This window comes from Mustela erminea, chromosome 1 (assembly GCF_009829155.1).
Source record: "Mustela erminea isolate mMusErm1 chromosome 1, mMusErm1.Pri, whole genome shotgun sequence".
Taxonomy (NCBI): domain Eukaryota; kingdom Metazoa; phylum Chordata; class Mammalia; order Carnivora; family Mustelidae; genus Mustela; species Mustela erminea.
The window spans coordinates 136,733,753-136,757,754 of NC_045614.1; positions in this window are offsets into that span (position 1 = coordinate 136,733,753).

Sequence of the window (24,002 nt, forward strand, 5' to 3'; positions counted from 1 at the left end):
AAAAAGATCATTTCAATCTTTGTGGTTCACATTGCTTTCTTTTTTTTAATCAAGATAGTGTTGTTATTGAGAAAACAGTGTTAACTTATCAACAAAAAAGTGTTTTCTTTGATTGAGTGAAGCAAACTCTATGTTTGAATAGTCTGAAAACCTATAGAGTCAAAGCATGCAAAGCCTAAGAAACTGAGTGACCTATATTGAAAAAATAATCACACCTGGGATCTGTGTTTCTTTGGACAGCAGGTAGTTGAGTCTTATGTTTGGGAGGGGGTTGTTTTGTTTCAGCATTTAAATACACACCAATATGCCTCGGCACATAATTTGCATATGAGCTCTATGGAAGATAATAGAATTGTCAGTGTTAAATTTACACAATATAATAACTGTATTTTATTTATGGAAGTGATACCCTACAGCTTTGTAATATAACTTTGTAATATAAGTCTGTAATTATGATACCTCCAGTTTTGTTTTTCTTTTTCAAGATTGCTTTGGCTACTTGGGGTCTTTTGTGGTTCTATACAAATTATAGGATTGTCTGTTCTAGTTCTGTGAAAAATGCTGTTGGTATTTTGATAGCAATTGCATTAAATGTGTAGATTGCTTTGGGCAGTATAGACATTTTAACCCTATTTCTTCTTCCAACCCACGAGCATGGAATGTCTTTTCACTTCTTTCCATTGTCTTGAAATTCTTTCATCAGTGTTTAATAGTTTTCAGAGTGCAGGTCTTTCACCTCTTTGATTAGGTTTATTCCTAAGTACTTTATTGTTTTGGGTGCAATTCTAAATGAGATTGTTTTCTTAATTTCATTTTCTGCTGCTTCATTATTATTAACATATAGGAATGCTACAGATTTTTTAAAGTTTTTTTTTATTCCTAAGTAATCTCTACACTCAGTGTGGGGCTTGAATTCATAACCCCAAGATTAAGAGTCACATGCATCCCCTATTGAGCCAGCCAAGGGCCCCTGAGTGCAGTCAATTTCTGTACGCTGGTTTTGTATCCTGCAACTTTACTGAATTCATTTATCAGTTCTGGTAGTTTTTTAGTGGAGTCTTTAGGGTTTTCTGTATATAATATCTTGTCTTCTGCAAATAGTGACAGTTTTAATTCTTCCTTAACAATTTGGATGCCTTTTATTTCTTTTTGTTGTCTGATTGCTGCGGCTAGGACTTCCAGTACTATGTTGAATAAAAGTGGCGAGAGTAGGACATCCTTGTCTTTTTTGTGACCTTTGGGGAAAAGTTCTTAGTTTTTCCCCATTGAGTATGATGTTTCCTGTGGGTTTTTTATATAACGGCTTTATTCTGTTGAGGTATGTTTCCTCTAATCCTACTTTGTTGAGGGTTTTTATCATTAATGGATGCTGTACTTTGTCAACTGCTCTTTCTGCATCTACTGAAATGATCATATGGTTTTTGTCCTTTCTCTTGTTGTGATGTTTCACATTAACTGATTTCTTATAAATTTTAGTGTGTTGTATTTTGTTCCATTTATTTCAAAGTACTTTCTAATTTCCCTTGTGATTTCTAACCTACTAGTTATTTAGGAGTATGTTGTTTAATTTCCACATATTTGTGAATTTCCCAACTTCCCTTCTATTATTGCTTCCTAGTTTATTCCATTGTGGTTGAAAACATGCTTTATTTGATTTAAATCTTTTAAAATTTACTGGGTATTTACCCCAAAGATACAGATGTAGAGAAAAGAAGGGCCATCTGTACCCCAATGTTCATAGCAGCAATGGCCACGGTCGCCAAACTGTGGAAAGAACCAAGATGCCCTTCAACAGATGAATGGATAAGGAAGATGTGGTCCATATACACTATGGAGTATTATGCCTCCATCAGAAAGGACGAATACCCAACTTTTGTAGCAACATGGACGGGACTGGAGGAGATTATGCTGAGTGAAATAAGTCAAGCAGAGAGAGTCAATTATCATATGGTTTCACTTATTTGTGGAGCATAACAAAAAGCATGGAGTTAGAGAGAAGGGGGTTGGGGTAAATTGGAAGGGGAGGTGAATCATGAGAGACTATGGACTCTGAAAAACAATCTGAGAGGTTTGAAGTGGCGGGGGGGGTGGGAGGTCGGGGTACCAGGTGGTGGGTATTTTAGACGGCACGGATTGCATGGAGCACTGGGTGTGGTGAAAAAATAATGATACTGTTATGCTGAAAATAAATAAATTAAAAAATAAATAAATAAATAAAATTTACTGACAGTTTGTTTATGGCCAACTATATAGTCTATCCTGGGGAATGTTCTATATGTACTTGAGAAGAAAGCATATTCTGCCTTTGTTGAGTGGAGTGTTTTAGAGATATCTGTTAGATCTAGTTGATTTATAGTGTTATTCAAGTCTTTTATGTCATTCTTGATTTTCTGCCTAGGTCTTCTATCCATTATTGAAAGTAGGGCATTAAAGTCTCCAACTATAGTTATTGAATTGTTTATTTCTTCTTTCATCACATGACCTTTCCAGAAGTCTCATCATCTTGTCTTTTGAAAGTATATATACTTTTAATTTTGATAAAGGTCATTTAACCAATTTTTTTCTTTAATGTTTTCTGCTTTTTTGTATCTTATCTAAGTTATCTTTTCCATCCTAAGATCACAAAAAACTTGCTCTTGCTCTTTGTTTTTATAAGTGTTACCATTTTAGCCTCTATATTCAGATTGATCTGGTTATTTCTAGTTTACTTTTGTATATGGTTTGAGGTAACAGTCAAAGTTTTTTTTCTTTTTATACATCCAGTTGCTCCAGTATTATTTATTGGAAATGTAATCCTTTCCCCCATTGAATTACCCTAATACATTTGTAAAAAAAAAATTAATTAAACATATACATATGGATCTATATCTGGATTCTCTATTGTATCCCACTTATCTGTATGTCTGTTGTTATGCTAAAACCATTCTGTCTTGACTAATGTAGCTCTGTTATACATCTTAAAATTAAGAATATAAATTCTACAACTTTATTCTCCTTTTTCAAAACCATTTTGGCTATTCTGATACTTTGAAATTTCATACTATTTTATTTTATTTTTTTATATTCTAAAAGAATTTCTTTTCACTTTTTTTTTTATTTTAAATTTTGGTAGTTAACATACAGTGCAATATTGGTTTCTGGAGTAGAATTCAGGGATTCGTTACTTACATACAACACCTAGTGCTCATCACAACAGTGCCTTTCACCCATCTAGCCATGCCCCCACGCATATCCTCATCAACCTTCATTTTGTTCTCTATCATTAACAGTCACTTATGGCTTCCTTCCCTCTCTCCCTTATCCCTCTTCCCATATGTTCATCTGTTTTCTTTCTGACTTAGCATAATACACTTAGCATAATACACTGTAGCTCCATCCACGTCATTGCAAATGGCAAGATTTCATTCTTTTTGATGTCTTCTTATCCATTCATCAGTTGATATAGCGGCATTATCAACAATACCCAAACTATGGAGAAAGCACAAATGTCCACATATATTTTAGAATCATCTCATTAAATTATACAAAGGAGGCCTATGATGTAAGAATAACATTAACATTAAATTCAAACCAAAATTACAGATAGGAGGGATAGAAAATCATTAATCTGGAATCAATCCTTCACCCTTTCTGTATAAAGTTCTGTATAAAGATGTGACTAAAACTGCAGACTCATAGCATTGTAGTGTAATGGGGCAGTGGGGTGAGGGGAGGGAGTGCGGTTCTGAAGCCCTTGTTTGGGACTCAATTCTGTCACATACATCATTTAAAAAATCCCTGAGTCTTGGTTTCTCCTGGACAGAAGTAATAATTTTGTCCATTCTTTTCTAGTTATATAAACTAACCCAAAATTTAGTTGTTTAAGCAATAACCAATTTATACTGTAGGACGAAATACTTTATAACTGGAGAAGCCTTGTGAAAACATAAGAGGTTATTACTGTTGATGTTCCAGGCTAATTTAATTTTTTTATAATTCTCACCTATTAAAGTAGAAAGGAGTAAAATAATGTCTTACAATGCACTAATGGCACAGTTCTCAGCTGTTGTATTCCTGGCCAATGTCTAACTGTCAGTATCCCATGTTCACTCTAAGATGTGAAATCACTCACCAAATAAACAAAAGGACATAAATGTCCTTCCCTCTCTCCAGATAAGGCAAACTATGGCAGGTCATTTCCCCTTGGAAAGAAAAATATGAAAACGATGTTGAGGCGAGATGACAGAAGGGAAATAGAGATAAGAGGAAATGTAGCCCATTCGTTCCTTCCCCACAAAGAACCATGGCTCCCAAGCTTTTCAGATCTTGTCAAATATTCCTGCATGGCTCACGGATGATCCAGGTTCTAGCCTCTCCCTCCCATTAACTTTTACTTCATCCTAGACAAGTCAGCTTCACCTCTTTGGGCTTCAATTTCCTTATTTTTTTCCAAGTTTAATTATGGTGTGGCTTACAAGTAAAAATTTTAAATATTTAAGAAATATAATGTGATATTTTACATTATGTATAAATTGTGAAATTATTACAGTATCAAGGTAATTAATATATACCTGTCCCTTCACATAGTTTTCATTTTGTTTGTGTGTAGTGAGAACATGTGAGATCTGCTTTTATAGCAAATCTCAAGCATACAGTGCATTATATTGTATCTTAGGTCTTCAGAAATTATTCATCTTATAACTGAAAGTTTATACCTTTTGGTCAATATCTCCCATTTTCTCCCATCCCCACACCAGCCTCTGATTACAACCTTTCTACTCTTACTATGAGTTCCACTTTTCTTAATTCCACATGTAAGTGACATTGTGTGATATTTATATTCCTGTATCTAGCTTATTTTATTTAGTGTAATGTCCTCCAGGCTCATCCATGTAGTGGCAAATGGCAGGATTTTCTTCTTTTTCAAGGCTGAATAATATCCCATTGTATATATTTATATATATTTATCGCATTTTCCTATCCATTCATCTCTCAACAGATACTTAGGTTGTTTCCATATCTCGACTACTGTGAACAATGCTTCAGTATAAAAGAGGAAATTTAACTAAGTCTATATGATTCCTTCCAGTTCTAAAATTTTATGACCCAAAGGTAGGAGTGGTAAGTCCCTATTAGTAAAGCAGCTTGCATACCCATCCCTAATATATGCATACTTATTTAGTTTCAAAAGGTACATATGCACACAATACTAGTATCTTACAGCAATGAACACACATATATGAAAAATTTGAAGGATGAGATTTTAAAATGAAATAATAGTTTAAATGTCTGAATAATTGGATACTTCATGCATCATCAGTATCTCTAGTCACAATATAGACTTTCTCAATAAGGATAATGAATGTGAGGGACACCTCGGTGGCTCAGTCGGTTAAGCATCTGCCTTCAGCTTAGGCCATGATCTCAGGGTCCTAGGATCGTGTCCTGCATTGGGCTCCTTGCTCAGCGGGGAGTTTGCTTCCCCCTCTTCTTGCCTTTCCCTGTGCTGTGTTCTCTCTCTGTCTCTAACAAATAAATAAATAAAATCTTTTTTTAAAAAAAGGATAATGAATGTGAATCCATTTTTCAGGTAGTATTCTTAATCTTAAAGATTTATATGTTGGTTTTGTGGCTGGGTTTTCTTTTTTCTCATGCTAGGAAAAAGAGGCATGACTGCCTGGCTATTTTCATGTTCATTGTCTCGCTATATTACTTAGCTGAGAGTCAGCAAATGACACCTGTGTTCTAAGACACAACAGTCAGAGAGGTAGAGATCAGAATAATAAGTAGTACACTAAATGGGCCTATGTACTGAAAAGAGTTAACATAACATGCCTAAGCTGCTGTCCTTGAGAACACCTACTTGCAGGGTTGGTTCTTGACTGGTATCTGGGAACGTAGATTTCAGGAGGGTTCCCACCCAAGATAATAAATGTGGCTCACTCTTCCAAATTGTTTATGCAAATAATGTAGTTTATGCTGAACATCTGTTCTTCTTCTGGAAGTCTGGAATTTAGGTATATGCTGGATAAAGAGTGTTATGTGATCAGCCCTCAAGAAAAATTCTGGGCATTGACTCTCTAATGTACTTCCCTGGTTGGCCACATTATAAATATATTGTCACATCTCGATGTTGAGGGAATTCAGAGTGTCCTGTGCAACTAAACTGGGAGCAGAGTTTTAGAAGCCTATGCCGGGTTTTCTCCAGATTTCACCCAATGTGCCTTTTCCCCTTGCTGATTGTGCTGTATATCCTTTGTCTGTAATAAATCAAAACCTTGACTCTGACACTCTGAGTCCTGTGTATCCTCCTAGAGAATAATTGAACCTCGCGTGGTCTTGGGGACCTCGTGACATGGCCTGCTAACAGTTCTTGACATAAACTTACCCCATACTGTAGGCCTCCCTTTTTTGGGTTATTTGAAAAGAAATAGCCTTTGTCAAATTTCATGTGTGAAAACAAAAATAAGGCCACATACTGTATCTTAAGAACAATAGCCAAATAAGGCAATACAAATCTATGCTATTATAATACCCATGCAAGTTTTGTTTTTCCATGACTTGAGCTTACTGTGTACACATTGGATTAACTCAATAAATACTTGCAAACTAAGTAACATACATTCTACAAATGCAATATGAAAATGGAATATTTTCCAAATTTTTTACAATTTTTCCAAATGTATAATTAAATCAGCTCTTAAATTAGCATTGGGGAAATTGGATACTTTTTAATTATGCTGCCAACTATCCTTTAGATGAACTAGATGCATTTTTGTCCAGACTTGCTCTAACACTGTCTAAAAATAAACATCTCTTACTCATTAATATGGACTTAATAATAAATAATGTTCCCTTTTATGAAATTACTTTGTATTTAGACTCTTTTAGATTGGTATATATTAAAGTACCTCTTAAATTAATTGAATTGGGGCACCTGGGTGGCTCAGTGGGTTAAGCCTCTGCCTTTGGCTCAGGTCATGATCTCGGGGTTCTGGGATCGAGTCCTGCATCGGGCTCTCTGCTCACTGGGGAGCAAGCTTCCCCCTGTCTCTCTGCCTGCCTCTCTGTCTACTTGTGATCTCTCTCTGTGCCAAATAAATAAATAAAATCTTCCAAAAAATTAATTGAATTATACCACCCTATTTGTAACCATGCTGGTGAAATAAGCATGAGACAATCCACATAAGATTAAACAGAACTCACAGGAATTACGTTGAATTTTGTTTTAAAAAGCCAATACCAAAAGATTACAAAGGTATGTTTCCATTTATACAGCATTCTTGAAATAACAAAATTATAGAGATGAAGAAAAGATTAGTGCTTGTCAGAGTTGGGACCTGGGGGAAGGAGGTGGGTGTAAAAGATAAACAGAATATGATTATTAATCAGGAATGTAGAAAGATGAAATCCTATATGTCACTTATTTTTAAAATATTTATCATTACACATTTGATCTTTTTCATTTCCAACCATATATAGTTTTCACCTTGGTGATGACCTTGCTGGGTGGGAAACATAATATCTTTAATACATGAGTTAAATCTAAGATGATGTTCAAATGGACTGCAGGTAACTGTTTATGTCAATAATAAATACAGTAGATTACTTTTAAAACCCATACTTTGGACTTTTTATTACAGATGCAATTGCTGACTTACCATAAATCAATGTGCTTAAAGTGCCATATGATATCAAATGTTTAGCTTAACAGCATAAAATTGAACCAAAACTGTAAAACATGTTTTATAGGTGCTATAAAATCCGGAGGCTGGAGGTCCCGCTTTTTTGCATTACTCTGATCTATCAAGTCCACTGAAAATTCCAGATAGCCAGTACACTTGGGAATTGCAAATTGGCTTTCAGAGTTTTACTCACTTTGGTTCTTATGACCTCCAGAGACTGCATGTTCTGTTTCCTAATATGAAGAGAGAAGCATAGGCTAGGATAGGACCCACAGACTTTAAACATTATATCCTTTAAGGTACTCTTCTGTTAGTCCATCTTGCTGATTCTGGCCTCATCCTCATCCCTCCACCCAAGCCCCTTGTGGGCACCTCTTTAACACCAGAAAAGAGGCTAATTTATACAGGGAGAAGGTATTCATTGCGTATCTCAAAATGTTTGTTTCTTTTTAAAAAAAAATTGTTTTTGCCAGTAGTGGACATTCATTCATTCAGCAAATTGAGTTATTCCTCCACTTTATGCATTGTTCTGTGGTTGAGCAATGGAGAAGAGGTAGAGTCAGTGAGGAAGTGAAGATGGAGAAATGTGAATGGATGTGAGGAACTTTCAAGGTACGGGGCAGTCAGACTTGGTGGTGAAAGTGGGTGAGAAAGAGAGAGAAGCTAGAGATGATGTCCATGTTCTTGGCTTGGCCACTGGGTAGATGGTGGTGCTGTTACCTGAGAGAAGAGTACAGAAAAGGAACTTGGGGCTGTGAAGAAGGGAGGATATATTGAATTTGAGATACTCATAGATAATCTGGTGACAATTTCCAATAGCAATTGGCTATATGATACAGATTAAAAAGCGTCACCTGTTGTAAACACCATCGATGGTGTGTTCTGTTGTTGTAAATCCAGTCCCTTCCATTATAAAACTGCGTATCTCATGGATCCCTTCAAAGAATTATCTGATTCATCCCTCCATCTTTATTTATCCATCCAGCCTTTAATTTTTAAGCTTAAACCATCTATTGCTCACCTTTTAGAACTTGGAAAGTCTGCTACTTTTCCTCTTCAATCTATGGACTCCATAACTGAAGGTAATACCATAGTATGTTATCAGAGATTGAGATCAATCAGTAAATAAGTCTATGACAGGTTAGTAAAGGGGCAAAGTAGAAAAATATAAAATGTATTAATCCAAAAAATGAAAAGAAAAATTAAAAATGTGACACAAAGTAGGTGGGTTAATTAGAAAAGAGTAAGAGTTTCTATAAACTCAACTAAGTCAATAATTAATGTAAATTGGCTAATCCAAGTAAAAAACTAAAACTGCAATATTGACTAAAAAACAATAGACACTCTTTTTATTGAAGTACAGTTGACACATGAATGTTACATTAGTTTCAGGTATTCAACATAATGATTTGACACTTCTATACATTATGCTATGCTCAGTGCAAGTGTAGCTCCCCTCTGTCAGCATAACAGCACTGACTGTTTCCTATGCTGTACCTTGCTGTACCTTTCATCCCCATGACTTATTCATTCTATAACTGGAAGCTTGTACCTCTCACTACCCTTTACCCATTTTGCCCACCCCCGCAACTCCCTCTCTCTGGAAGACACCAGTTGGTTTTCTGTATTTATGGGTCTGTTTCTGCTTTGTTTGTTCATTTGTTTTGTTTTTTAGATTCCACATACATCTGAAATCATATGATATTTGTTTTTCTCTGTTTGACTTATTTCACTTAGCATAATAATACTTCTAGGTCCATTTATGTTTTTGCAAATGACAAGATTTCATTCTTTTTGATGTCTGAGTAATACGATTATACGTACTATATGTATATGATTATACATATAATATGTATATATGTACATATAATATGTATATAATATGTATGTATATATATATATGTGTACACATCCCTCTTTTTTATCCTTTCATCTATCAGTGGACACTTAGGTTGCTTCCATATCTTGATTATTATAAATAATGCTGCAATGAACATAAGGGTGCATATATCTTCTTGAATTAAAGTTCTCTTTTTCTTTGGGTGAATACCCAGTAGTGGAATTCCTGGATCATACGGTTTTTCTCTTTTTAGTTTTGGGGGGAACCTCCATTCCCTTCTCCACAGTAGCTGTATTTATTTACATTGCCACCATCAAAGTGCCAGAGTTTCTTTTTCTTCACATCCTCACTGACTCTTGTTACATCTTGTCTTTGATTCTAGCCAGTCTGACAGGTGTGAGGTGATATCTCATGTGGTTTTGATGTACATTTTCCTGATGATGAGTGATGCGGAGCATCTTTTCTTTTGTCTGTTTGCCATCTGCATAATGTCTTCTTTGGAAGAATGTCCATTCAGGTGTTCTGCCCATTTTAAATTGGACTATTTGGGTTTTCCATATAAAGAATCATGTCATCTGCGAAGAGAGAGAGTTTGACTTCTTCGTTGCCAATTTGGATACCTTTTATTTCTCTTTGTTGTCTGATTACTGTTGCTAGGACTTCCCTATGACCCTGCAATTGCACTCCTGGGTATTTACCCCAAAGATACAGATGTCGTGAAAAGAAGGGCCCAATGTTTATAGCAGGAATGGTCACAGTTGCCAAACTGTGGAAAGAACCAAGATGCCCTTCAGTGGACGAATGGATAAGGAAGATGTGGTCCATATACACTATGGAGTATTATGCCTCCATCAGAAAAGATGAATACCCAACTTTTGTAGCAACATGGATGGGACTGGAAGAGATTATGCTGAGTGAAATAAGTCAAACAGAGAGAGTCAATTATCATATGGTTTCACTTATTTGTGGAGCATAACAAATAGCATGGAGGATATGGGGAGTTAGAGAGGAGAAGGGAGTTGGGGGAAATTGGAAGGGGAGGTGAGCCATGAGAGACTATGGACTCTGAAAAACAATCTGAGGGGTTTGAAGTGGCGGGTGGCTGGGAGGTTGGGGTACCAGGTGGTGGGTATTATAGAGGGTACGGATGCATGGAGCACTGGGTGTGGTGAAAAAATAATGAATACTGTTATGCTGAAAAGAAAATGGACTATTTGGGTTTGGTTTTGTATGTGTGTTTTGTGTGTGTGTGTGTGTGTGTGTGTGTGTGTGTGTGTGTGTTGAGTTGTGGAAGTTCTTTATATATTTTGGATGTTAACCCCTTTATTGGATATCTCATTTACAAATATCTTCTCCCAGTCAGTAGGCTGGCTTTTTGCTTTGTTGATGGTTTCCTTCTCTAGGCAAAAGCTCAGTTTGACTTAGTCACATTTGTTTATTTTAGCTTTTCTTTCCCTTGCCTGAGGAGACATGGCTAGAAAAATGTCCCTAAGGCCAATGTCAGAGAGATTACTATGTTTTGTTCTAGAAATTTTATGGTTTCTGGTATCACATTTAGGTTCTTTTTTACTTATTTATTTATTAAATTTCTTTTCAGTGTTCCATAATTCATTGTTTATGCACCACACTCAGTGCTCCATGCAATACATGCCCTCCATATACCCACCATCAGGCTCACCCAACTTCCCACCCACCCCGCCCCTTCAGAACCCTCAGATTGTTTTTCAAAGTCCATAGTCTCTTATAGTTCACATTTAGGTTCTTAAACCATTTTATCTGCACTTATTTTAGTGTGTGGTGTAAGTTGTGGTCCAGTTTCATTCTTCTGCATGTAGCTGTCCAGTTTTGTTAACATCACTTATTGAAGAGATTGTCTTTCCCCTGTTGTATCTTGCCTCCTTTGTCATAGATTAACTCACCACGTAAGTGTGGGTTTATGTCTGGACTGGCTGTTCTGTTCCTGCATCTATGTGTCTTTGTGTCAGTACCATAACTGCTTTGATTACTGCAGCTTTGTAGTGTATCTTGAAATCCGGGGTTGTGATACTTCCAGTTTTCTTCTTCTTTCTTAAGATCACTTTAACTCTTTGGAGTATTTTGTGATTCCATACAAATTTTAGAATTTTTTTCTAATTCTTGTGGAAAATGCTGTTGATATTTTGACAGAGATTGCATTGAATCTGTAGATTGCTTTGGATCTGGTTGCTCTTTTAAACCATGACTTTTTTTTTTCTGTGCCCCAGGGTGACCAGGGCTAGTATGGGCTGGGGACTTAGGGGTTGCTGAGGTGACAGACTGGCTATGGCACCTGGACCCTGCTCGCTTCTGCACTGTCAAGGTGGAAAGGGAACATAAACTGTGGTGCTCACCAGCTCCCCTGAACCTGAAAGAGTTCCAGAATCTCCCCTGTCATTTGCCAAGGTTCTAGGGATGGTTGCTTTATATTCTAGTTGCAGCATTTTTTTCTGTGCTTCAAAGCAGATGAATTTACTCATGGTCCCTAGGTACTGTCCTTCCTCGCTGCAGTTCATGGCATCAGGCATGGGGGTTTCCTTCATTACTGTCTCCATCTCTCTTGCCATTCTCTATGTGGTCTCTATCTTTGGTTGTGCACAAGCTGTTAGGTCAGTGCCCAGTTCTTTTTCAGGAGGAATAGCTCTATAAATAGAGCATGTGTCCATGGAGGTGTTAAGTTTAGGGCCTTCCTAAGTCACCATGTGGGACCCTCCCACTCAACCATAGAGACATTTTAAATATAAAAACAAAGAAATATTGAAACTGAGAGATTGGAAAAAGAGTCACTATGTAAACATTCACCCCAAGGAGCTAGTATAGCTATCCTAATATCAGACAGAGTAAATTGTGAGGCAAAAAGCATCACCCAAGAGAAAGAGGGACCCTTTATGATGATCAGGGAGTCAGTCCAATAGAAAAATAGCACAATCTCAAATTCTTGCACATCCAATAACTTAGCTTCAAAATACAAAAAGTTAAAAAAAAGACATATCTGAAATTGACGGAGGGAAATCATTGATCAAGTTCAAAACTGATCTGGAGAGTAAGTTACTACTAATTACACATTTGCCCAACTTTAACCTTCAAAGGATTTGCACCATCATTTTGGGGTATCTCCTCTCCCACTGCTTCCCTGACTTGGGGTTTTGGCTCTGGAGTTCACCCACTTCCTTTCACCCAAGGGGGAAAAAAGCCTCCCCTTACTTTTCTGTAATCCCTGGGACCGCCCTTAGGGACTAGTTACTTCTGTCTCCCTAGAATTCTTTGTACTTCAGCTATCTCTGTAGGATGCTGTATAATGTGCCTCTAGTGGTTCAGGAAGTAAACTCAGTCTCTCTTGCTGAGGGTAGGACTGGGGGGATGGGTGAAACAATGGGCAGACTGTCATTAACAAACCTAGAAACTACTATCTTGAGATACTAATTTGTGGAGTTCCCCCCCACACACTTCCTTATACAATAAGCAAGTAGTGCCATGGAAGAGTAAAATTAATAGAGAGGGATTGACAGAGCTGAGAACAGTTCATGCTGAGCTTTGGGACTCTGAAATAGCTTTTGGGAATCAAAAAGTGAGGTTTGAGTCAGGAAGCACTTGAAGAAACATGGAGCAAGGAGAGAGACTAGAGGAATTGCCAGACAACCACATCCCAGTGCCACATTACCACTTCTTCCCCCAGGAGGCCCTCAGCAGACTACGTACTCCTGGAGGCGTTTGCCAAGCCCCTTCCATACTCTCCTAGATTGTCATCCTTTCTACTTCAGTGTTTTAGGGTTCTCATGGGCCGCATATATATGTTAGGAATACTTTCAGCTGCAAGCAACAAAAAAATAAAATTAGCAGTACCTTAAACATTAGAGGTTTATTTTTACATGTAATAAAAAGGCTAGGGGTGGGCAGTTGCTCTGTAAAACTACAGATTTCCCCAAGAATGCTGAGAACAGGATTCAATTAGTTCTGGAGTGATCTCCAGGGATATATAATTCTAGACTCTTCCCGACTGATCCTAATTTGCAACCAAATGTGGGAGTCACTCTTTCCTAGTTAACTGCACCTGCTGTGCTACCCCCTTTTCTCAGTTTTCAGAGTCCTTTAGCTTCCAAAGGAGTCAGCAGCACTACCAGTGAACACTTGATTCATTTATTCATTCAAATGGTTAACAAACAGTAATTGTTCACTTTTTATATGACAGACACCAGTTCTATGAGAGGTTGTGAACTGGGCTTAGAAACATGAAGATTTATTAACATTCTCAAAGTAGGTAGAATTTCTACAGAATCTATTTTAAGAACTTTTCTTTTCCCGTTGAGGAAAGATGGGGTAATTATCCAAGTAAACATGATGTATTAAACACCTTTTTTGTCTCCATTTCCTCTCAAAACCTCTTCCCACAATAGAAAGATTTTGTTGAAGGCAACAAGAATGGAAAGAGAGATGTGAACACATCTCCCTTGGCAATTGAAAAACAGATAACTGGTGATGAGTAACTCAGACTGTGTGGGGGGTGCAGAGAGGATGCAGGAAGCTAACAGATTGGCCCCATAGAGCTTCTGAAAGGCACAGGATTGGAGGTACAAGGAACTGTTCCAGAGCTGGGGTGTTGGTTAAAAGCCTATACTAAATGCAGGGAGATCCCTAGATCCCTCCCCGACCTACCCCATGAGGCATGTCCATCGTCCAACAGAAAACATACTGGAGAAGGAGACTGAGAGCTAGTCAGCATTCTGAATGAATGGTGAGAACCACTAGTAACTTTTCCCCCAGTGCTTCTGAGAATCCTGGTGGCCTAGCTTAGACACCTGAGGCAGCAGCCTAGGGGAACTGAGTTCTTCAAAGAAAAATTTATAGACAGTGATTACTGGGAATCCTAATCAAACATAGAAATTCAGAGAAAACTGAGACAGCACAAAGAGCAGAATAAGTTGTCAGGAAAATTGTATCTTCAGGGAGGTAATAAAAGATAATTCTGTCAACAAAAAAGGAATAGATGGGCTCATAGGAAAAAATGAGTTCTCAGTTTAAAAAAAAAATAAAAGCAGAAAAAAAATTTCAGTAGAATTCAAGCATGCTTTAAGTGAAACTACCTGCGGGTGTATTCCACCAAAAAGAGGGACTAAATCAGGAAAAAAGAAGACATGGGATTCAAGAAAAAGGAATCCAATTCAAAGAAGTTGGATAACACATCAGAGCAGGAAGCCAGTGGGCTCCAGAGGGAATATGTTAAAAATTTAAAAATCAACAGAATACTTGACATACTTTAGTTATTCTTTTAAAGATTTATTTACTTATTTTAGAGGAGGGGGATGAGGGGCAGGGAGAGAGAATCTTCAAGCAGACTCCCCACTGAGCACAGAGCCTGATGCAGGGCTTAATCCAATGACCCTAAGATCATGACCTAAACCAAAACCAAGACTTGGACCCTTAACCAACTGAGCCATCAAGGCGCCCCAAATTTGAACTATTAAGAGAAGGTTAACATTTCTGGCAAAGAGTTGAAGGAACATTAGGGATAGGTATAAATCAAAACTTAAGATAATTTTGTACTCGAGGGAGGGGAAAAAAAGTTGCATAACAAAGGAAACATTATTAGTGCATGTTGCACGACTTAACTGGGGAATATATTTACAATAATCAAAACAGTGTTAACTTTGAATACTGATTTAACCAAATATTATGATATATTTATGTTGGAAGAATGAGGAGAACAAGGGTGCTGAATCTTCGTCTTTTATAGGAGGAAGTCAAGAGTTTAACTCTGAAAAGTCAATAGGGAAGCATATTATTTAGATGCATGGAAGAAAGATCCAGAAGAAAGCAGCTTAGCCAGTTGAAAGTGACACTTCCATGTCTCTGATGAGTAGGGCCATGTGGGAAATGGTAGTCTGTCAAACCACAGGGAATTTTTCCAGTCAACAAATCCCAGACTTTTGTGATTCTTTCCCCCTAGTTCACTGGGTTCAGCCAGAGTCCTCCCTTGAGGTTTGCCAAGTGTAAGCTCTAAGGAACACACAAACACACACAATGAACTTTATCTGAACTTTGTTCATCCTTTTTTTCTGAGCCAAAATTGTCATAACAAATAGGGAAAGGGCCAGAGCCCACACAGATAAGTGGGGTGTTAGTGCAGCAGGTCTGTTTTCTGAGCCTCTTGCATCTGTGTTTCCTATCAACATGAACTCTGAGTGGCTTCACTAGCCATCCCAAATACCAGGCACTCAGTACACGTTTGAATGAACGAATGAATGAACGAATGGACAACAAATGAACCCATTATTTTTCATACATTATGAATGCCTACAAGCCAGGACCAACACTATCTTCCCTCTAATGCTTTTTTCTGATTCACTCAGATTTAATGGCCTATTGTGTGTGTTGTTATATGAAGTAGTCACCTCTAATGTACGAGGAACCTCCTGCCTTCAAAGATTACAGTCTGTTTGGGGAGGCAAAATGTGAATAAACAAGTTTAAGCATACAGCCACGGATAGCTGAGCAGAGGGTGCAAAGAAGCTACTATGGGATTTGAGCTCATATGGGATATGGCTCTGGCTCAGGGAGGCGTGACTTTCCCAGTACTGGCTGCAAAATCCCTAGGGTGGTTTCCAAGCATTTTGCTCACAGTGGAGCTGGGAAATGGGAAGATGGGAAGAAAGTGTCATACCAAGTAACACTCTTGTTGACAAAAGTCAGCAAAGCACAGATTTGGTTGGTATCCCACAAGCATTCTCATATTTGCTTTAGTACTTTCCCTCTAAAGAAGAAAAATAACAGTTCCTCTGGTGATGAAATCTCACCAGTCTTTCCCTCCCATCATGAGAGAGGTACCACTGTTTGCCTGCTCTGCTCCCTCCATGACTGCAGATGTCAACTGATTTCCCCCATTTGGGTATTTCTTCCCACTGGAACAATGATCAAAGACTTTTTTTTAAAGATTTTATTTATTTATTTGACATAGATGGGGAGAGCACAAGCAGGGGGGAACAGCAGGCAGAAGGAGAAGGACTCCCCACTGAGCAGGGAGAGTGATGTGGGACTCGATCTCAGGACCCTAGGATCATGACCTGAGCCAAGGCAGATGCTTTGCTGACTGAGCCACCCAGGCGCCCCCAAATGATCAAACCATTATACAGGAGTAGCTAAGAGAACTTTCACTGCTTTGGGCTTCTTTTGTTGTTTTCTAGTTCTGGAACTCTTTGTCTCAACTCCTATGTTCTCCTGTGGCACCACATTCATGGCCAGCCCCACCAATTCACGTGAGAGTAGCCCGTTCCATTTTCTAGGAGGAATATCCTGATAGAGCAGAACTCTTTCTCTTACTCTGCACTTCAGATTTAGAGGTTCAGACCTCAAAACACAAAGTCTTTATTTCTTTAGCTCTGGCTGCTTTACTTTTATTTACTTGTATAGAATATCCAGAGATGCAGTATTCTTTCAGTTTTGTAAATAATTCTTTTTAGCAAAATGCACACCTTTGGCATTTAAATGTCCCTGCCTTTGGGAAATAAGGTAATTACAAGAGGAGTTGAACCTTTAAAAGTTCCTTAAGCTCTATAGGATGGTTCCTTCTGTGTGTGTAGAGTGCTCAGTTCTAACTATGTGCATCCAGAACAGAGCCTGGCATAGAGAATTCTCTGGATAAATGTTTTTAGATGAATGAAAAATCAGAACCTTTCATCTGATGGCCATAAGGTCATCCCACCATAGTATGAAAGTGTTAGACAGTTCTATTTTGTGTTCTCTTCAAATCTACATGGCCATCCTGCAAACCCACATAGATTCTACCTATTTTGTTTGAGGCTGCTCTGGGAACCAGCTTATGATGATTAATCTAGTGCCTATATATCTCAAGTGTAAGGGAAAAGGACTCTGTCCTGGCTCTTTCCAAATAATCTTTTTCATAAGGCCAGCTCTAGGATGACAGGGCTGTAGCTACCACTTTGCATGAACTGTACAGGCCATTAGCATGGTTTATCACATAGAAAAATCTCTGTGTAGGAGAAAGCAGCTGGAGGTTTCACCTTAGAATTCACAGGAGGAAGGTCCCAAAAACCTGCCCCAGTCATGCTCCATTTAAGGATTCTGCTGTGGGGGCTAAGCACCTACAGTGGGAAATGACAGACATGATCTGTGCTTTTAAGGAATTTGCAATCTCATAGAAGAGGCCAGAAGTTAGAGTCTGTGAGGCACCTGAGGTGCACTTGTCCCAGACAACCACAGAGAGTGTCCTCCAAGAACTAAAACCAGGCCAAAGCAGGTGGACAACAAGAGTGTTCCAGCAGGGGAACAGCAGGTGTTAAGGCTCATAGGTGAGAAATGCTGTAATGTATTGGCCTAAGCCTGGAATAGAGAAAGCAACAGGAAGAAGCAGCTGCAGATGAAAAGGGTGAGGGAAACAGTGAGCAGATCACACAGGAATCATGTTAGGAGATTTGAGCTTTATCTTGAGAGTAATGGGAAGTCATTGAAGTATTTCAAGCTGATTAGAAACATAATTATATTTGCTATTTAGAAATATCAGATAGTGGGGCACCTGGGTGGCTCAGTGGGTTAAGCTGCCTTCGGCTCAGGTCATGATCTCAGGGTCCTGGGATCGAGTCCCGCATCGTGCTCTCTGCTCAGCAGGGAGCCTGCTTCCTTCTCTCTCTCTCTCTGCCTGCCTCTCAGTGTACTTGTAATTTCTCTCTGTCAAATAAATAAATAAAATCTTTAAAAAAAAAATATCAGATAGTGATTTAAACCAGCAGAGCAGAAGTAGAGATAAAGAAAAGCAACAGAATTTAACAGTCTCTAAGGAGACAATATATGGGGGGGGGGGGGGCTGGATAAATTGGATGAGAAGCAGGGGAAGTCAGGATGAAGCTGCAGGCTCCCAGAATTAACAGCTGGGTGAATGGAGATGCCATTCCCTGACCTAGAGCTCACAGAGGAAGAACAGATTTGGAGAATGTAGGAAGATGATTGATTCAGTTTGAACCAGTTGAATTTGAGTTACATGTAGGAAAGCCAAGTATAGATAAATAGATAAATGTCTATTAGATGGTTATGTATTTGGGTGCAGAGTTCATCAGAGAATGTGGGCTGAAGACAAGGATTTATTTGGACAGCATCAGCACAAAGATGGCAACAAAAACCGTGGAAGTGGATGAGAGTGTGTAAAAGGAGAAGAGAAAACAAGAACAAAACCCTGAGGAGCACTAATATTTAAAGGCAAGATTTAAAAAAGAGAGAGGATGGGGCGCCTGGGTGGCTCAGTGGGTTAAAGCCTCTGCCTTCGGCTCGGGTCGTGGTCCCAGGGTCCTGGGATCGAGCCCCACGTTGGGCTCTCTGCTCGGTGGGGAGCCTGCTTTCACCTCTCTCTCTCTGCCTGTCTCTCTGCCTACCTGTGATATCTCTGTCAAATAAATAAATAAAATCTTTTTTAAAAAGAGAGAGAGAGAGGAATCTATAGCATAGATTGAGAGGAAAGAGCCAGAGAATTGGGAGAAAACCCAGGGATGTGGAGTCAAAGAAACAAGAGAGCTAGAGTTATAGGTGTGGGTGGACAGCATTGTCCAGTGATGCTGAGAGATTAAGCAGCATAAAGGTGGAAAAGTATGTGTTGGATTTAGCAGCAAAGCTGTTGTTGTGAGTTGAATTCTGTCCCCCAAAATTCATACGTTGTTTAACCCCTAGTACCTCAGAGTGTGACTGTGTTTGGAAATAGGATCTTTAAAGAGATAATTAAGTTAAAATGAGGTCATATGGGTGGGGTTTAATCCAATATGACTGGTGTCCTTTTAAAAAGATATTAGGTCACAGACACACAGAAGGAAGACTATGTGAAGACAAAAGGAGAAGGCAGCCATCTTCAAGCAAAGGAGAGGTCTCAGAAGAAACCCACCCTCCCAACACTTTGATCTTGGACTGCCAACTTGCACAACTATGAGAAACTAAATTTCTGTTGTGTAAGCCACCCAGTCTATGGTATGTTGTGGTGGCAGCCCTTGCAAACAAACATAGCAGTCGTGGTGACTTTGATGAGAGGTGCTGCTTTGAGAATAGCATGATGGGATTTGAGGCAACAGGAATCAAGGAGTGAGCAAGAGAAAATGTCCAGTAATTATAGAAAATATTTAAAAACTCTGTGAAGGGAAAGAGCAGGCATGGGTGATACCTGAAGGAGGCTGTAGGTTAATGGAGGGGAATTGACTAGTTAGTTGCTGAATTAGTTCGTTGATTTTAAAGTGATATAACTAGTCATTAATAGGTCTCCAACTGAAAAATCAGAGCACATTTCAAGAAGGTCAGTTTGCGATTCCAAGGCCAGAATTTAACTAAGACCAAGCCAACACATCCATTCTGGTCAGGTCCCTAGAGCAGCACTCTCGGATTAAGTAGCCACTGGATGCATGTACTTATTGAAATTGAAAATAATTACAATTGAATAAAATTTACAATTCAGTACCTCAGTCATACTTGCCCCCTTTCAGTTGTTCAATGGCGGCAAATGGCTAGTGGCTGCCATATTAGGCAGTACAGATATCATTGGACATTTCCATCATCATAGAAAAGTCAATTGCCAATGCTGCCCCAGAGTTATTTAAATTGTTATTAAGTGAAGGGCTGATGCAAGCTCCATTGTTGTCACATGGTACAGTTTATTTTTTTTTTTAAGATTTTATTTATTTATTTGACAGACAGGGATCACAAGTAGGCAGAGACACAGGCAGAGAGGAGGAAGCAGGCCCCCTGCCGAGCAGAGAGCCCGATGTGGGGCTCGATCCCAGGACCCTGAGATCATGACCTGAGCCGAAGGCAGAGGATTAACCCACTGAGCCACCCAGGCGCCCCACATGGTACAGTTTAAATGAATGGGGGAAGGTCAGCAAGAGATTGAATATTGTTCCCAAGTCATGTGTCCTTCAAGAAAGATATGCTTAGGCTAGACACAGATGGACACAGCCATCCTTATGCTCCAGAACAGAGAACCCCTGTGGCTCTTTTTTGCTGTGGACTTTGAGATTGAGAGCAGGTAGTAGAACCTGACTGAGGGTATGGCTGGAGAATTTTGTGGTCAGAAAGCCTGGTAGTGGAGATAACCTCCTACCAGCTGACTGGAGGTCCCTCTGCTGGGAGCCAGGAAGAAAATTGAGCCATGAAAGTCCCATGAAACTGCTTCACTGAGTAGCTTGTTGCCAGGAACCAAAAAATACCCTAAAAGGTCATCCAAGGTACAAGCCTACTTGGGTCTCCTCACTAAGTCTCTTTATGTTACACCAGGATTAATTTCCCTGGAATTCCCAAGCAATGTAACTGTCACTAGAAAGGGTGAACTAGTTTATTTTTCTTTAAGCATTCTACTGGTACCTGTTGTTGTTGTTGTTGTTAAAATTGATTTATTTGTTCCTTTTCTTTTTTTTAATTAAATTTTTTTATTTTTTTATAAACATAAAATGTATTTTTATCCCTAGGGGTACAGGTCTGTGAATCACCAGGTTTACACACTTCACAGCACTCACCATAGCACATACCCTCCCCAATGTCTATAACCCCACCCCCTCTCCCGGCCCCCTCCCCCCAGCAACCCTCAGTTTGTTTTGTGAGATAAAGAGTCACTTATGATTTGTCTCCCTCCTGATCCCTTCTTCTTTCATTTATTCATTTCCTACCCCCCAAACCCCCCACACTGCAGCTCCACTTCCTCATATCAGGGAGGTCGTATGATAGTTGTCTTTCTCTGATTGACTTATTTCGCTAAGCATAATACCCTCGAGTTCCATCCACATCTTCACAAATGGCAAGATTTCATTTCTTTTGATGGCTGCATAGTATTCCATTGTGTATATATACCACATCTTCTTGATCCATTCATCTGTTGATGGACATCTAGGTTCTTTCCATAGTTTGGCTATTGTGGACATTGCTGCTATAAACATTCAGGTGCATGTGCCCCTTCGGATCACTACATTTGTATCTTTAGGGTAAATACCCAGTAGTGCAATTGCTGGCTTGTAGGGCAGCTCTATTTTCAACTTTATGAGGAACCTCCATGCTGTTTTCCAGAGTGGTTGCACCAGCTTGCATTCCCACCAACAGGGTAGGAGGGTTCTCCTTTCTCCACATCCTCGCCAGCATCTGTCATTTCCTGACTTGTTAATTTTAGCCTTTCTGACTGTTGGCCATCTGGATGTCTTCTTTGCAGAAATGTCTGTTCATGTCCTCTGCCCATTTCTTGATTGGATTATTTGTTCTTTGGGTGTTGAGTTTGCTAAGCTTCTTTATAGATTTTGGATACTAGCCCTTTATCTGATATGTCATTTGCAAATATCTTCTCCCATTCTGTCAGTTGTTTTTTGGTTTTGTTAGCTGTTTCCTTTGCTGTGCAAAACTTTTGATCTTGTGGAAATCCCAATAGTTCATTTTTGCCCTTGCTTCCCTTGCCTTTGGCAATGTTCCGAGGAAGAAGCAGTTGCTGCGGCTGAGGTCAAAGAGGTTGCTGCCTGTGTTCTCCTCAAGGATTTTGATGGATTCCTTTCTCACATTGAGGTCCTTCATCCATTTTGAGTCTATTTTCATATGTGGTGTAAAGAAATAGTCCAATTTCATTTTTCTGCATGTGGCTGTCCAATTTTCCCAACACCATTTATTGAAGAGGCTGTCTTTTTTCCATTGGACATTCTTTCCTGCTTTGTCAAAGATTAGTTGACCTTAGATTTGAGGGTCTATTTCTGGGCTCTCTATTCTGTTCCATTGATCTATGTGTCTGTTTTTGTGCCAGTACCATGCTGTCTTGATGATGACAGCTTTGTAATAGAGCTTGAAGTCCGGAATTGTGATGCTACCAACTTTGGCTTTCTTTTTCAATATTCCTTTGGCTATTCAAGGTCTTTTCTGGTTCCATATAAATTTTAGTATTATTTGTTCCATTTCTTTGAAAAAATGGATGGGATTTTGATAGGGATTGCATTAAATGTGTATATTGCTTTAGGTAGCATAGACATTTTCACAATATTTATTCTTCTAATCCAGGAGCATGGAACATTTTTCCATTTCCTTGTGTCTTCCTCAATTTCTTTCATGAGTGCTTTATAGTTTTCTGAGTATAGATTCTTTGCCTCTTTGGTTAGGTTTATTCCTAAGTATCTTATGATTTAGGGTGCAATTGTAAATGGGATTGACTCCTTAATTTCTTTTTCTTCTGCCTTGTTGTTGGTGTAGAGAAATGCAACTGATTTCTGTGCATTGATTTTATATCCTGACATTTTACTGAATTCCTGTACAAGTTCTAGCAGTTTTGGGGTGGAGCCTTTTGGGTTTTCCACATATAGTATCATATCATCTGCAAAAAGTGATAGTTTGACTTCTCCTTTGCCCATTTGGATGCCTTTAATTTCTTCTTGTTGTCTGATTGCTGAGGCTAGGACTTGTAGTACTATGTTGAATAGCAGTGGTGATAATGGACATCCCTGCCGTGTTCCTGACCTTAGCGGAAAAGCTTTCAGTTTTTCTCCATTGAGAAGGATATTTGCAGGGGATTATTCATAGATGGCTTTGATGATATTGAGGTATGTGCCCTCTATCCCTACACTTCGAAGAGTTTTGATCAGGAAGGGATGCTGTACTTTGTCAAATGATTTTTCAGCATCTATTGAAAGTATCATATAGTTCTTGTTCTTTCTTTTATTAATGTATTGTATCACATTGATTGATTGATTTGCGGATGTTGAACCAAACTTGCAGCCCTGAATAATCCCACTTGGTCGTGGTGAATACTCTTTTTAATGTACTGTTGGATCCTATTGGCTAATATTTTGGTGAGAATTTTTGCATCTGTGTTCATCAAGGATATTGGTCTCTAATTCTCTTTTTTGATGGAATCCTTGTCTGGTTTTGGGATCAAGGGGATTCTGGACTCCTAAAATGAGTTTGGAAGTTTTCCTTCCATTTCTATTTTTTGGAACAGTTTCAGGAGAATAGGAATTAGTTCTCCTTTAAATGTTTGGTAGAATTCCCCGGGAAGCCATCTGGCCCTGGGCTTTTGTTTTTTTTGGAGATTTTTGATGACTGTTTCAATCTCCTTACTGGTTAAGGGTCTGTTCAGGTTTTCTATTTCTTCCTGGTTCAGTTGTGGTAGTTTATGTGTCTCCAGGAATGCATCCATTTCTTCCAGATTGTCAAATTTGTTGCCATCGAGTTGTTCATAATGTGTTCTTATAATTGTTTGTATTTCTTTAGTGTTGGTTGTGATCTCTCCTCTTTCATTCATGATTTTATTTATTTAGGTCCTTTCTCTTTTCTTTTTGATAAGTCTGGCCAGGGGTTTATCAATCTTATTAATTCTTTCAAAAAACCAGCTCCTAGTTTCATTGATTTGTTCTATTTTTTTTTTTTTTGTTTCTATTTCATTCATTTTTACTCTGATCTTTATGATTTCTCTTCTCCTACTGGCTTTCTTTGTTGTTCTTTCTCTAGGTCCTTTAGGTGTAGGGTTAGGTTGTGTATTTGAG